We start from the raw sequence: 15,000 nt of genomic DNA, 5'->3' as shown, positions 1-15,000 counted from the left end.
ATACTGCTAAGCATTTCGCCAGGCGTGCTAACGTTTCTGCCAGCTCGCCGTCTTTGGAACGAATTTATATTAAAACATTAAGAATGCATACCAAAGTGTCCGCTATGCGTTCTACTGGGCCATCTCCCGCCTATACTTTCTGCCCGGGATGGAACTGCAATATTCTGCAGCTTATGATGTGCAAACTTCTACTGGAGTTGTTGTATGTACATAAGTTCTTGGACGGTAAGTGGGTGGTGCCTATTGTCTCCCTTTGTCAGACACCTTTTTTTCCCCTATACTTCTGCTTTTTTACGGAGTTGTAATCTTGGATCAAAGACAAAAACCGGACATTTAGCATCTGGAATGTTGTCATTTTCTCACTGTTGTCTGACCCCCAATCAAGCAATGTGGTCGAGAGTACGTTAACCCTTACCTTCTATGGATTTAGTGGGTTCTATGGATTAAAGGATTAGATATGTAACAGCATTAATAATATACTGATTTCAAATTTTGGCACATGGCCAGCAAATTCATAGCAGGGATAAGTCGATTACATCGACCCCAGTACCCAAGTGGTACTTATTTTATCAAGCCCGAAAGGATGAAAGGTAAAGTCGACCTTGGCAAAATTGGGGCTCAGAACATAAAAAGACAGACGAAATACCGCTAAGCACTTTACCCCGCGTGCTAATGATTCAGGCAGTTCGCTGCCTTAAAAAAAGTGATTAGCTAAAAAGAAACGAATACCGTATCTCTGAAACTATGGTTAAGCGCTCTGCACCATTAACCCTTTAGCATTCAGATTAATTTGTCAAAAGTAATCCTGATTTATTCACATTAAAAAAAGTTTATCTGATATTATTTTGTAGCTTCAAGATAGGAAAGATATAATTGCTTATTTTTAGAATGACATTGCAGGGTAGGTGTGAGATGCTGGTTCTGGCCAGTTTGAGCATAAAAATGTGTAGAATATTTGGGCCAGATACAGCCGGTTTAAACACTAAAGGGTTAAGCTACGTGACTCATGACGTCAGCACTAACAATATTTTGGATTGGCACCGTTGTCAGAGCCGCAATAGTGACGACACTTTCGATGTCGACGAAGATAAACTGAACAGTCGTCTACTTCGTAAGACTTCCAGACAAGGGACTTGTCTGCCCAATGCTGCTACCGACTGTCTTGGCTGGCCCAGACAAACTCTAGAGACACCAAAGTACTGTAAATTGAACCTGTCCGATAAAGGCTCAGAGCGACGAAACTGTTCTAAAAACTTTAGCCTAGTGTTCTAGTATTGTTGATCTGGGAAGTGTTCTCAAATAGCTGTCGTTGCATGGAGTTTCCGGCTTTCAGTTGAGTTTGTTGTGAACATCAACCTTACTGCCTTCATTGGGCCGTTTGGTGGCTAGGGCGTCCTGGTCTACGGCAAAAGAGATTGTGTGGTGGGTGTAATTGAAAGGACTGGCGACTGGCAGTTTCTACTTCAACGAAATCCTCATCAGCTTCTTCAAGTTCTTGCGAAGGAAAGTGAGTGTGGAAAGAGGTAGGTGCTAAAATCAGAAATAATGGTCTGTCAGCTGGTTGCTAATAACTCTTATCCATTCGGTTTCTTTTGGACTTGCAGAACTAGAAGAGCGTCGGGCAAAATGTATAGCAGTATATGATCACATATTTTGACGTTGTGAGTTCAAATCTCACCGAATTCGATATTGTATCTCAATACTTTCAAGGTCAACAAAAGAATACTGGATTTCTACCTAAGTTAAAAATTATTAGTATGCTTTAACCTTATTATTACATAAACACAAAATCTGAGCGACGAATCACTCCTTGATACGTTATAACTGTGATAAACAACTTATGATATTCGTGTCACCACTGATATGCTGCAGGGTTTTAGGTGACACATGATTGACTTTGAAAAAAAAGACACCCACAATATCATGTTATAAAAAAAAATCATTAAATCTAAATTACATCTAGGCATGTAAATGACCTTTCTAAAGCAGGGTTGTTAATGACAATAACATTCCGCCTATCTCTGCTTTGTAACATACAATACTATCGAGAAATAATTGTCAACAGTCAATATAACAATGAAGGGGTGTTTTAATTGATTTTTATGACTCTACCGCGATGTAGTTTTCATTACTTCTGTTTATATCTTTTATTTGTTGCCTTCATTGGACTTTGGCCACTCTGGGCACAACCTTGGAGGGATTTTGTCGAAGAAACCGACTCTAGTACTTATTTTTAAAGTCTGCTACGTATTCTATCGGTTTCTTTTGCCATACCACTAAGTAACAGGATATAGACAAACCAACACCTGTTGTCAAGCGATGTGGCAGGGACAGACACACACACACACACACACACACACACACACACACACACACACATTATATATATAAACACACACACAACGGGTTTTTTCAATTTCCTTTCACCAAATCTACTCACAAGGCTTTGGTCGACCTTGGGTTATACGAGAAGACACTTGCTCAAGGTCCAACGCATTGCGAAATCATGTGGTTGGGAAGTAAGTTTCTTATCACACACCCATGCCTGCGTTCATGCTTAATTTTTTTGTTTTTGTTTCGCTTTTATTTTTTATCGAGGCAGCATTATTAAATACGTTTTTGAAACGTTGATGCTGTTTTCTTGAAAGCAACGATACCCAATTGACTCCAGTACTTGATTGATACTTTATCTTATCGACTTCGGAAGGATGAGGGACAAAGCGGATTTCAACTTAAGCGGATTTCAACTCAGGAGACAAAGAAAAGGAACAAATACCCCCAAGGAATTTATGGAATGATTTATTGATTCGGTCGATCGCTAGTCTTTCGCATTCTCCTCTTTCGAAAATAAAACGGAAGGACATTGATTACAGAGTAACATAGAACTAGATACATTGTTTAAAATAAAGACTGGGTGACTGGATTATAACGGATGAAACGCTTTGGTTCATTGATCTTCTCATACCAGAACTCATCTAGAGCCAAACAACAACAAAACTAGAAAAAATTAAAATAAATCAAATTTATTACAGAGATGACCGGTATAAGTTAGAAACTTGTTCTCTCCCAGTTCAGTTCTTGTTTATCTTCCCAATCCCCTAAAAATATTTAAAGATAGATATTCTAGAGACACTGTCTATAAATATCGAAAGCCCATATTAGAAAACAAACTGATAAAGCCATAGAAAAATGTCCTTCAGAAGACTCAAAGTAGTCTGGGTGAGTAAAAATGATGCCATAATGCGTTTTGAAACCTGAATTTGTCCAACGCATCTGCGATATCACTTCCGGTTGTAGTCAGCCTATACCACTCCAAATCGGGCGGTAGGAAATTTTGTATGAGTACAAGTACAAAGGAAAGGGTACTATAAATGTGTGTGTGTGTGTATGTGTGTGTGCGTGCGCGTGCGTGCGAGCGTGGGTGTAGGTAATAGCAGAATCTGTACAGTTTTATCTTTGCCTCCGACTTGAATATGAATTTTTAAAATAAATTATCCTAATCACATGAATTCCGAAAACAAGAACCACTATCGTTGTTTAGTTTCAGTGATCCGGGAATACCATTGACTGAAGAGATATAACCAGCTCGAAACATCGGCGTATCAAGGCCTCCCTACGTCAATGAGTCGAGTTTTCTCTCAACACGCATCATCTGGAAAGATAAGATATTCTCCGAAGGCGAAATGCAACAGCGATTAAGATATCCACCAGAACGTATTATACGTCATCGCAACTTTTAAAATAACTCTAAAATGCAATATTATGATGATAACCTTGCACAACAACAACGACAATGACAATCACAACGACAACATCAACAATAATAATAGCCTACGAAATGTGAATAAAATAAAAACCTAGCATACGCCACCTATTCTCACAGTAGTCACTTATAGTAGGGTGTTGTGTGGCTAGTAGTAAACCACGTCAAACCAGAACTAACTTACTCTGGCCTACTAATACTGCATATATAAAGATTGGGCGGGGTTGAATTGTAGCAAGGGGTGGGGGCATTGAAAGAGTGTCAGTAAAATAAGAGGGATGATAGTTTAAAATACGGGAAAAGCACTAGCTGAAACCAAAAGAAACGTAAAGGGAGCTTATATATGTTCCCTCGACTCGCTGCTAATAGCGACCAAAATTTCATCAAGTCATCTCATCTTAAAAAAAGAAAAAGACTTTCGGTGACGTAATCGTAGATATCTCTAAAAGGTCAAGTCATGGTTTGAATGATGTCGATTCTAAGTCTCCTTGAAATCTCAATCTACCCTCATTATAAACGGAAGGGTGCATTGTACAGGGTGCAGTAAAAATGATTAAAAAAAACTCATACATTTTACACCAGTGGCCGTGTAAAATATGGAATATTTTTCTACTGCATCCCTTATTATGTAATCCAGAGTATAGTATAGCTGAAAAAATAAAGACAGGATGTTTATAGTTGGAATTCCTTTGATTACACGTCTTTCTGATCAGGGTTGACTTAGGGCTAAAAAAACGAAAACATTAATTTTAAATTAACATGTTTATTACTATTATTAGGATTACTAAAGCAGAGTGAGGAAAGACATCTTCCTTTTCGGTCAAGCCCTCGTTTGTGAAAAGATGAATGACAGCAACAAAAATGGTTAGTTTGGATGGTTGCTCTACTCTAAGCATGCACTTTCAGCTTTCCGAGGTCGATAAAATAAGTACCAATTGAGTACTGGAGTCGATGGAACGACTTATCCCCTCTTCAAAAACTGCTGGCCCTCTACCAAAATTTGAAACCATTATTGGGATTACTTAATGTCATCTAAGTTTTAGTCTCTTAAAATTTTGAAGGAAGAAAACAAGTTGTTAAATCTCTTTATTATAGAAACAAGGCCTGAAAAGAAGTAGTTAAATCTGTCGCCAACTAGTGTTTGGAGCCCATGATACAGACCTCAGAACGGTAAGACATAACTTGAACACTTCAAGATCTGAATTCCGATTTTAAAGGTAACTTATTAAATAGCGGAAGTCATTTAGTCTGCCTTTCAACACCATCATAATAAAAGATGAGTTCTAGTCATCAGAGAAGGCGCTTGGTCAAATGGACTTTAAGGTCAAAACATCTTGGTTTCGATTCCTGGCCCGGGAAGTGCGTTGTTGTCCTTGGCCAAGACACTCCAGCCCACTCAGCTGATTGATATGCCTAGGGTGGACATTTAGTCCTTATCTGTACCTTATTACTAGTTGTATTAAATATTGGTTTCAAATTTCGGCACAAGGCCAGGCAAATTTGTGCTCAACAGGTACTTTTTTTATTAAATATCCCGAAAGAATGAAAGGCAAAGTCGACTCCAGCGGAATTTGAACTCAGAACGTAAAGACGGACGAAATGCTGCTAAGCATTTTGTCCGGTCTGCTAACAACTCTGCCAGCTTGCTGCCTCTTGTTATTAATATTGGTTTCAAATTTTGGCACAAGGCCAGCAATTTTGGGGGAGGGAATAAGTCAATTACAACGACCCCAGTGCTCATCTAATACTTATTTTATCGACCCCGAAAGGATAAAAGCAAAGCTGCCTTCGGCGGAATTTGAACTCAGAACGTAAAGACGGACGAAATGCTGCTAAGCATTTTGCCTGGCTTGCTAACAATTCTACCAGCTCGCCGCCCTCCTAATTATTGATATCATTGTTAATTCTATCTGTTCGTGGACAGAAAAAGACAGTAGACGCCGGCCTTGCTGTGTGGGTAAAGAGTTCCCCTAGCAACCTACACGATGGAACAGGCTGGAGGTTCAATCCTACTGTGTTGCTGTTGAGTCGATCAATAGCTAGTAAGTAAAATTTAGAGGAAAGACTGCGTGTGATGACTTTCGTGATGTATAATTAATTCGTTGCAAGTATTTGGCCGAATTTCCAGGTCTGAGGGTAACTTTTTCAAGTCTCCCTCTTTCCTACCACTCGTGAAGGCACTAAAAAAAAGCCCTAGCCTCCTTCTTCTAATTGTTATGAAATACAATGAATATAGGTGTTGTATTTCAAGTGCTAGCTCTCTCAATTGTGGGTTTACAAAGATTTTGCACCGGAAAGATTTATCTATGCCAGCGTAGTTTAGTTTAGTAGACGAGAGAGAAAAGTCTTTACCAAAAGATTATTTTAAAGCTTTTTGACTTAAAAAAACCTGTTAAACTTTGCCGGAATTTCAACCCAATGACCGTTCTGATCGTCCTGACCTCTTTTATTTTCATTAATATTAGAAATTGGGAAAGCCTGTTTTCTTTTATATTTCTTTTTAGCATTAAAATGGTCACAAAGAATTACAAAATCGTTTTACACTTTTGTTTTATTATCTGATATTCTTCATTCAACGAGAAGAGCAAACTTAAAGTGAACCGAGAGCCACTCTCACCGTTAATCCGAATCGAGATTCTGTCCATATTTTTGAAAGTTTCGCGAGAAAGCACATCATAAGTTAATCTCTTTTCGCACCAATTTGTGATCTTACTTTAAACTCTGCATATAAAACCTCCATTGTTTTTGCGAACAATTCCTCTTCATTTTTTACTCTTCTTCTGACGTCCATCGTGTATATAGAGATTTTTCTCTTAAGCTTAGTGAAATTTATCTTTTTCCACTGCAAACAAACGTTATTTGAAAGTTGTGTCGTTTGGACAGTTGAAGAGAAAGGAGGTGACAAACAAAGATTATTGATTGGGGTCTTACCGACATCACTTTCTTTATTTACAGAAATTATTCCCTCTCCTCAACACTTCTTTTTGTTTTTGCTAACAAACGATAGCTATCTTGTTTGCTTTTGTTGCTGTTTTCTGCAGAGCCATGCGTCAGGTGATAGTGTAAATACAGAAGACAAGATATTATAGAAGGAAAAATAAAAAAATAAAATAAAACTAGCCGGATATTTCTCCTTCATGAAATAACGGTATCTACATGACAATGGTGTCTTTTGTTATTTACTGCTTCGTGATTCCATCACATTCTTTTCTTTCTCCCAGTCTAGTCTTAGCGTTCTTTTTCATTGAAAGAGGGAGGTACGTATGTAAAGAGATAATTTCAATCAATTTTCTTTTATTACCTTTGCTTTCCTCCATTGCTTTCTCTTCCATTTCATTGAAAGAAGGGGGGACGTATGCAAAGAAGTATTGTCAATCATTCTTCAAATTTCTCTTTTTTTTTAATCTTCGTTTTCCACCTACTTATTCATTCTGTAACAACGGAAATCAACAATGGTGGAGATTACCTCGGGTCAGAATGCTCTATCTATCTATCTATCTATCTATCTATCTATCTATCTATCTATCTATCTATCTATCTATCTATCTATCTATCTATCTATCTACCTACCTACCTACCTACCTACATACCTACCTACCTACCTATCTATCTATCTATCTGTCTATCTACCTACCTACCTACCTACCTACCTACCTACCTACCTACCTACATACATACATACCTATCTATCTATCTATCTATCTATCTATCTATCTATCTATCTATCAATCTATCTATCTATCTATCTATCTATCTATCTATCTACCTACCTACCTATCTATCTATCTATCTATCTATCTATCTATCTATCTATCTATTGCCCAGCTAAATTAGCAACCGACTGATTCTCTCCCTTCACCATTACCGCCTTTCTTACTTCTCTAGTATGCTGGGACAACAACCCTTTCTCCTTCGCCTTCTTGTTTGTCTTCTCATTATAGCCTTTTTTCTATGTATGTTGTGTGTGGTATGCGTATGTTTGTCACTGCAATTATTTGTCTAACCAAACTGTACACAAAAAAATGAATGTGATGATGGTGGGAGGTTCAGACCATTATTAGACTTAGGAAGAAGGAAGTAAAACAATCAGCCAATTCTCTATCTCTCTCTCTCTCTCTCTCCCCCCCTTTCTCTCTCTCTTCCCCCCTCTCTCTACAATATCTCTCGACATGTGTCGCAATTAATGTTATTATTACGATTACTATTATTGTTATTATTATTAATGCTATTATTATTATTCTTATTAATGCTATTATTATTGTTATTGTTCAAGAGGAAAGATTAAAACTTTCACACTTGGCTTCGACCAGACATTTACAGTGAAGCAACAGTTGAGATTGTTTCGTCTACCTTCAAGGCTTGGCAGAAACCATTTACAATAAGAACAACCTGCTTCTCCCTAAAACTACTTCAATCTTCAAAAACTAAAACCACTTCAATCTTCTGATCATCCAGTGAGTATAAACCTTTAGATTTGTATTTCTTTTAAAAATATTACTCGTTATTTTTACCCCGAATCCCTATTACATTAGATTTTCGACCTTGCATTACATCCTTTAAGTTCACCGTACGATTTTTTTCTTAAAGAAAATATTTTAAACTATTAAAGGTGAGATACTATGGATATATTTTCACGGTAAACTTTCCTCACGGTGAACCTTTTTCAAGGTGAGTTGATGGCGGTGAACTTAGCTGTAATCATAATGTATAGACGGTATTTCAAAAGATTTTTACCTTCTATCACCAGTATATTTTTGGATTCTGGTGTTGCTGCAAGGAAGCAGAAGCTGGTATCGCAGAAATGGCATAGGTGCTGACACAGCTTGGTTCCGAGTTCAAATTTCGCTGAGTTATACTTACTGCATTTCATCTATCTGCGAGTGTTGCTGTTTAGATATAAGTCTTCACTTATCAAAAGGCCTGTGATTAAAGATATTCCAACCGTGACCGTCCCGTTCTCAGACATAATGCATCTAGGATAAACCTTGTTGTTATGGTATTGGATTCCCGATCGTAAGGTCGTGGTTTCGAGTCCCAGAACGATCAGCGCGTCGAGTTCTTGATCAACTCCCTTCATTCCCATTATTCCAGTTAGTTCAGCTGTATAAGAAATTCTCAACAGCTGAAGCTTGATCCTGCGACGGACGAGTCCCATTCAGGGATGGGGAAGAGAGTATTGTACTCTCGATCCCTTATACACCACAAAAATATGGTTAAACGCCGGTAGAATGAGCTTGAAGGCTGATATTTGATCTAAACACCTAAGAGGAGATACCAGCAGGTTGAGCGACCCTTTAAAGGTCTCAGTCTTGACTAAGTACTAGTTATGAATTGAAGGTGATCCAACAGGAAACTCAGTTTTTCATGTTTTACAAATTTTGCGGTTGATGCTAAAACCAGAAACTGAAGGCGTTGCTGTTGTTTATTTTGTTTAACCCTGCCCGAGCAGACCTGGTGGAGCAGAGAGCTCCTACAGCATACCTTTGATCAAAAGCTATTCCAGTTATAGCCATCCATTCTTTTTAATATGTGCAGAAAACCAAATATTACATTATCTAATGTGTCCCTTTTTCAAGACAGTAGAATGTGTGATTTGAGGGAGATACGGTTGCTACTTCTAGCAGATCGATAGGCCACATAGAGGCTTCCTCATTAACACGAAAAGGCATAGTCTGAATGTTAAAGCTCTAACGTCACCTCCGTCCCACCCGGGGACACTTATTATTGTGTACCAATGTTAAAAACAGCTTTCTTTGTGTTGATGTTGTTGTTGTTTAATAACCCTGCACGATAAATGGTTTAGAGAAATGACCGGTACTGGACAGGTATGCATTTAATGGGAAGATAAGCTGTGATCAAGTAGACCAGTTTTTACTGAATTAATAAAAGTATAATATCATAATAATCTGTTTCTTTTATTACCCACAAGGGGTTGAACATAGAGGGGACAAACAAGGACAGACTAACGGATTGAGTCGATTATATCGACCCCAGTGCGTAACTGGTACTTTATTTATCGACCCCGAAAGGAGGAAAAGGCAAAGTCGACCTCGGCGGAATTTGAACTCAGAACGTAACGGCAGACGAAATACGGCTACGCATTTCGCCCGGCGTGCTAACGTTTCTGCCAGCTCGCCGCCTTGATATCATAATAATCAACATAAAGTTGTCCCGTAGGGCCTCTTAATGAACGTTAGTGTAGAAGCTCTCCGCAGTCTTCAAAACATTCACTTAATTATTTTTAAAATTTGTAAAGAAGGATAACATCACTCTCATCATAGGGTATCATCAATTATATTATCATATTACCATATTATCAATATTATTATTTCATCGTCCTCCAGCGGTTCAGCTATGGCTGAGTTAACCAAAGCTTAATATTTGTTCCTGTTGCGTTTAAACTACCATACTATTTTACGTGTTTAAGTCACTTGACTGTGGCCATGTTGGAGCACCGCCTTTAGTCGAACAAATCGACCCCAGGACTTATTCTTTGTAAGCCTAGTACTTATTCTATCGGTCTCTTTTGCCAAACCGCTAAGTTACGGTGACGTAAACACACCAGCATCGGTTGTCAAGCGATGTTGGGGGGGGGGGGACAAACACAGACACACAAACATACACACACACACACACACATATATATACAAATATACGACGGGCTTCTTTCAGTTTCCGTCTACCAAATCCACTCACAAGGCTTTGGTCGACCAGTAGAAGACACTTGCCCAAGGTGCCACTTAGTGGGACTGAAGCCGGAACCATGTGGTTTGTAAACAAGCTACTTACCACACAGCCACTCCTACGCCTGAAATACATCCTTGTATTTCAGTTAGGATTAACTCGGACTTCGTGTAAACCTGACCAAACTGCGAGAATCTTGCATAGCCCGAACAATTTTCCACAATATTTATTTGAATAACTACAGTCATTTCAATTCTGCTGGCAAAATTTAATTTTCAAGCAAATAAATATTGTATCAACATTTTCTAAGAATGTAGTATTGTTTTGTAATGTCTCTATCACTAACAGACGGTCTGCTATGTTCTCTGGGATACACTTGATCTTACAAAGTGGTGAAAATGTTTAGATTTACTTTGGCACACTTAGACCCAGCGTTGTTTCCTTTCCCAGAACATTTGATCGATTTTTCTACTGCATGGTCAAGATGTATTTGGAATTGTTACCGAAACTCAACTCTGGTACAATGCTGCAGGAAAAATCTTCTGGAGAAGGAACTAAGCATAAGCCACATCTGTGAGATGGTTGTCAAAATTCCTACCTGTATCGGACATAGTACAGAGGGAGGTGGGGAATATTGTACTCTCGACCCCTATACATTACGAAAATGGGTTAAAAACCAGCTTAAGGAGTCCGAAGACTTGTAACAGAGTTTAATACCCAAGAGGGGATGCGGTGGCTGTGAGTCCATTGATACACCGCGTACCGGCCAGTTGTAGCAGCTCATCCACTGCTGGGTGGCGGGAAATCCATTAATACACCACGTGTCGGACAGTTGGAGAAGCTGAGTGGAGGTGAGTCCATTGTTCAGTTCTTAGGAACTCCCCCCCTGTCCGGTTGACAGGGTTCAACGGAGCGGTGTTGTCATACAAGGTTAGTAGCCAGTCTTTCGAGCTTCTTGCAAAGATCATCGTCAACATCCATCAGCGGTAAGAGATGATAGACAAGATGCACAAATCTCTTTTCATGGACCTGTCAGCTTGGCCAAAATGATTTCTTGTTGCTGAAGGTAGACTTTGTGTTGTTGAAACCTGAAGATGCACAGAAAGCAGGTAACACTCGTGATTGTGATTCCTTCAAGCCTGCACAAATTGTGTTGTGGTAAAACCTACGAGTGTGTTCTCTCTATGTAGTAACATGTCTGTATGTGTTGCATATGTGATGTGTCTATTTGTGTGTGGATCAGTGTGGGCGTTTATGTGTCCCGGTGTGCCTCTGTGTGTAGGTGTGTGCATTCTGTATGTATTTTGTGTGTGTGTGTGTATTCTCTGAGTGTCTGTCTGTTCATGTACGTTCTGTGTGTGAATATGCGTGTGCGACTGTGTGTGTCTTTATGTATCTGTATTGTATGTATGTGTGTAGGTGCCTGTGTGTAAATGTATGTATATGTGTATGTATGTGTGCATGCGTGTTCTGTGCGTGCTTTCTGTGTATATGTCATTGTTCTCTGTGTGCGTGTCTTTGTTCTGTATATGTGTATGGGCTCTCGCTTGTGTGTGTGTATGTCTCTATATGTGTGTGTGTGTGTGTGTGTGTGTGTGTGTGTGTAACCTTTACGAATTACCACCATCCTGCTCTTGAACAGCCAACTCAGTGTGTTACCCAGTTTAATCCTCAGCTCCCCACCCCGGTCCTTGGGTACCACTAGCCAAGTCCACCCTTTTATTTTGGACCAGGACTCCGGTTTCAGGATGCCATCCCCTCTCTTTCCCCTACTATGCTCGGGGGACCTAAAGGCATCTAACGGCGTTGCATTTCCTAGTTTGAATTAATATAAAAGAAAAAAAAACAGAAAAGAAATCTTCGACTTATATGCATCTCATAGTCGCAACGGACTTACGGGCGCCTCTTTTGTAGTATTTGTGAATAAGTTTCAAGTTTCCCCCTTGGACAGAGCTCCGGTTACTATCGCATGAAGCATTCCATAGTGGTTTGGCTATCTTTATCTCAACAGATAAGAAACAATACAGAATTTAGAATAGCATGAATTTACTCCAGCCCCTTACATAAATGGGGGTGACAACCCTACTAGCCGCCAGTTCCGGACTCAAATGGCTCCGAGTAACAGTATCTAGTATGGGCTCCTGTTAGGGGTCACGGATTTCTTGAGAAAACCATTGAAATACCATACTGACATCTGGCAGTAGTTGTTATGTCACACGACTGGGTGATGAACTCTAGCTTTTGGCTAAGAGTCATCTAATAATGATTTCAAATTTCGGCACAAGGCCAGCAGTATCAGGGGCGTGGTAAGCTGATTACATCAACCCCAGTGCTCAACCGGTACATATTATATCGACCCCGAAAGGATGAATGGCAAAGTCGACCTCGGCGGAATTTGAACACAGAATGTAAAGACGGACGAAATACTGCTAAGCATTTTGCCTGGCGTGCTAACATTTCTGCCAGCTTGCTACCTTTGAGAGTCATCTAATAATTATATCTCGATAAAAAAAAACACTGGTTGGTGATAAATCTCATGCCACACACAGAGGCATGTTATTTTTGAAAAAGAGTTCACAAGGCGTGGGAGTGGCTGTGTGGTAAGTAGCTTGCTTACGAACCACATGGTTCCGGGTTCAGTCCCACTATGTGGCACCTTGGGCAAGTGTTTTCTACTATAGCCTTGTGAGTGGATTTGGTAGACGGAAACTGAAGCCTGTCGTATAAATGTATATATATATGAATGTATGCGTGTGTGTATATATGTTTGTGTGTCTGTTTGTACCCCTAACATCACTTGACAACCGATGCTGGTGTGTTTACGTCCCCGTAACTTAGCGGTTCGGTAAAAGAGACTGATAGAATAAATACTAGGCTTACAAAGAATAAGTCTCAACTAAAGGCGGTGCTCCAGCATGGCCACAGTCAAATGACTGAAACAAGTAAAAGAGAGAGAGAGAGAGAGAAAGGCAGGGAATTGTCTTGTAGTAGACCTGTGGTGTTCGATCCAGCTCCTGTTACATCGCGCCCTACTTTAGAAAATGCTTGTTTGGTAATACAGGAGTATGAATTCTGGAGAGGTGGGGGTTGTGTACTTTGTCTGTTGCCCCCATCCCTGGGATATAACTAAAAGCCAACTAAAGTTTTAAAGTTTCATAAACAATGGGTTATGGTAGACCAATAGGAGTGTATAGTTATTTGCTCTTTTGGTTTCAGGTTCTCGGTTGATGGAACACTGTGCCTTCCTTAAACCAGTTGGGGACCTTTTCGGGATTTTGTGTCAGTGTACCAATTTCCTTGGCTATTGTAATAACTTGCACATTTTTACAAATATATTTATCCAAGCATTTGGGATTTGATCTATTTCTGGCAACTACTTCTGTTTAAATGTTTCGCTACGGGCCTGCCTTAACTCTGTCACTTAAACCTTGTTGTGGTTCCACATCTTTCATCCTTTCATTTTCCTTGTTATAGTCATATGAGTTACTTCAGATGTTTTAGCAATATTCCTCAACTTCATTATATATCAATAAGTGAATCCCTTATTTTTTCGTTTTCTTTTTTTTTTACTCTATACCTCTATAAAATTTCACTTTTCTTTGAATAATCTTGTTCTGATTATAGAATTTACTTCACTTTTTGCTTTGAATTGAATACATTGCTTCAAGGTCTCTTTGACGGAAATGAGACTTTGTTCATATGTTATTTTGTATTTTCTTTTATCTTTTCTTGCTTTTCTAATTTTGACATTTATTTTCTTCGAAAGCTCATCAGCAATCGACAATTACTCTCTCAGATATTTAATTAGCTTTTATATTTTGACTTCTCAATTTGCTTGTTTGTCAATATACTTTTTCCATCTTTTTCTTTATTTTGAGTTCAATTTAGTTGATTAAAACTTTTGCCATAGACTATTCAAGGTTATTGATGAATGTTAGATCAGTTTTGCCTTCTCTCAGTATTTCTTTTATCGTTTTGGAATTTTGGCAGCTGGTCTCTGCACCTCATTCTAGCATTATAGGGTTATACTCAATTCTCTAATGATATTTTTCTTGGCTACTCTCTCTCTCTTTTACTCTTTTACTTATTTCAGTCATTTGACTGTCGCCATGCTAGAGCATCGCCTTTAGTAGAATCAAATCGACCCCAGGACTTATTCTTTGTAAGCCTAGTACTTATTCTATCGGTCTCTTTTGCCGAACCGCTAAGTTACGGGGACGTAAACACACCAGCATCGGTTGTCAAGCGATGTTGGGGGGACAAACACAGATACACATACATACATACATACATACATACATACATACATACATACATACATACATACATACATACACATATATATATACATATATACGACAGGCTTCTTTCAGTTTCCGTCTACCAAATCCACTCACAAGGCTTTGGTCGGCCCGAGGCTATAGTAGAAGACACTTGCACAAGGTGCCACGCAGTGGGACTGAACCCGGAACCATGTGGTTGGTAAGCAAGCTACTTTACCACACAGCCACTCCTGCGCTTGCGATTTTGTTTTATATTCTTCAAGAAGTAGG

General features: G+C 39.1%; 1 protein-coding gene across 1 annotated transcript in view; it reads left to right on the top strand.

Moving 5' to 3' along the window:
* The first annotated feature begins 7,926 nt into the window (after positions 1–7,926).
* The window catches only part of LOC115221053 (chitotriosidase-1-like), a 48,580-nt gene continuing 41,506 nt past the window's right edge, over positions 7,927–15,000 (top strand). The window contains exon 1 of the mRNA XM_036510374.1: positions 7,927–8,217. The gene's annotated coding sequence lies outside the window, so the exon portion shown is untranslated. The remainder of the gene's footprint in view (positions 8,218–15,000) is intronic.

This window comes from Octopus sinensis, linkage group LG17 (genome assembly GCF_006345805.1).
Source record: "Octopus sinensis linkage group LG17, ASM634580v1, whole genome shotgun sequence".
NCBI lineage: Eukaryota > Metazoa > Mollusca > Cephalopoda > Octopoda > Octopodidae > Octopus > Octopus sinensis.
Note: the sequence above shows the minus strand (reverse complement) of the source record. Positions and strands in the feature narration are given on the sequence as shown.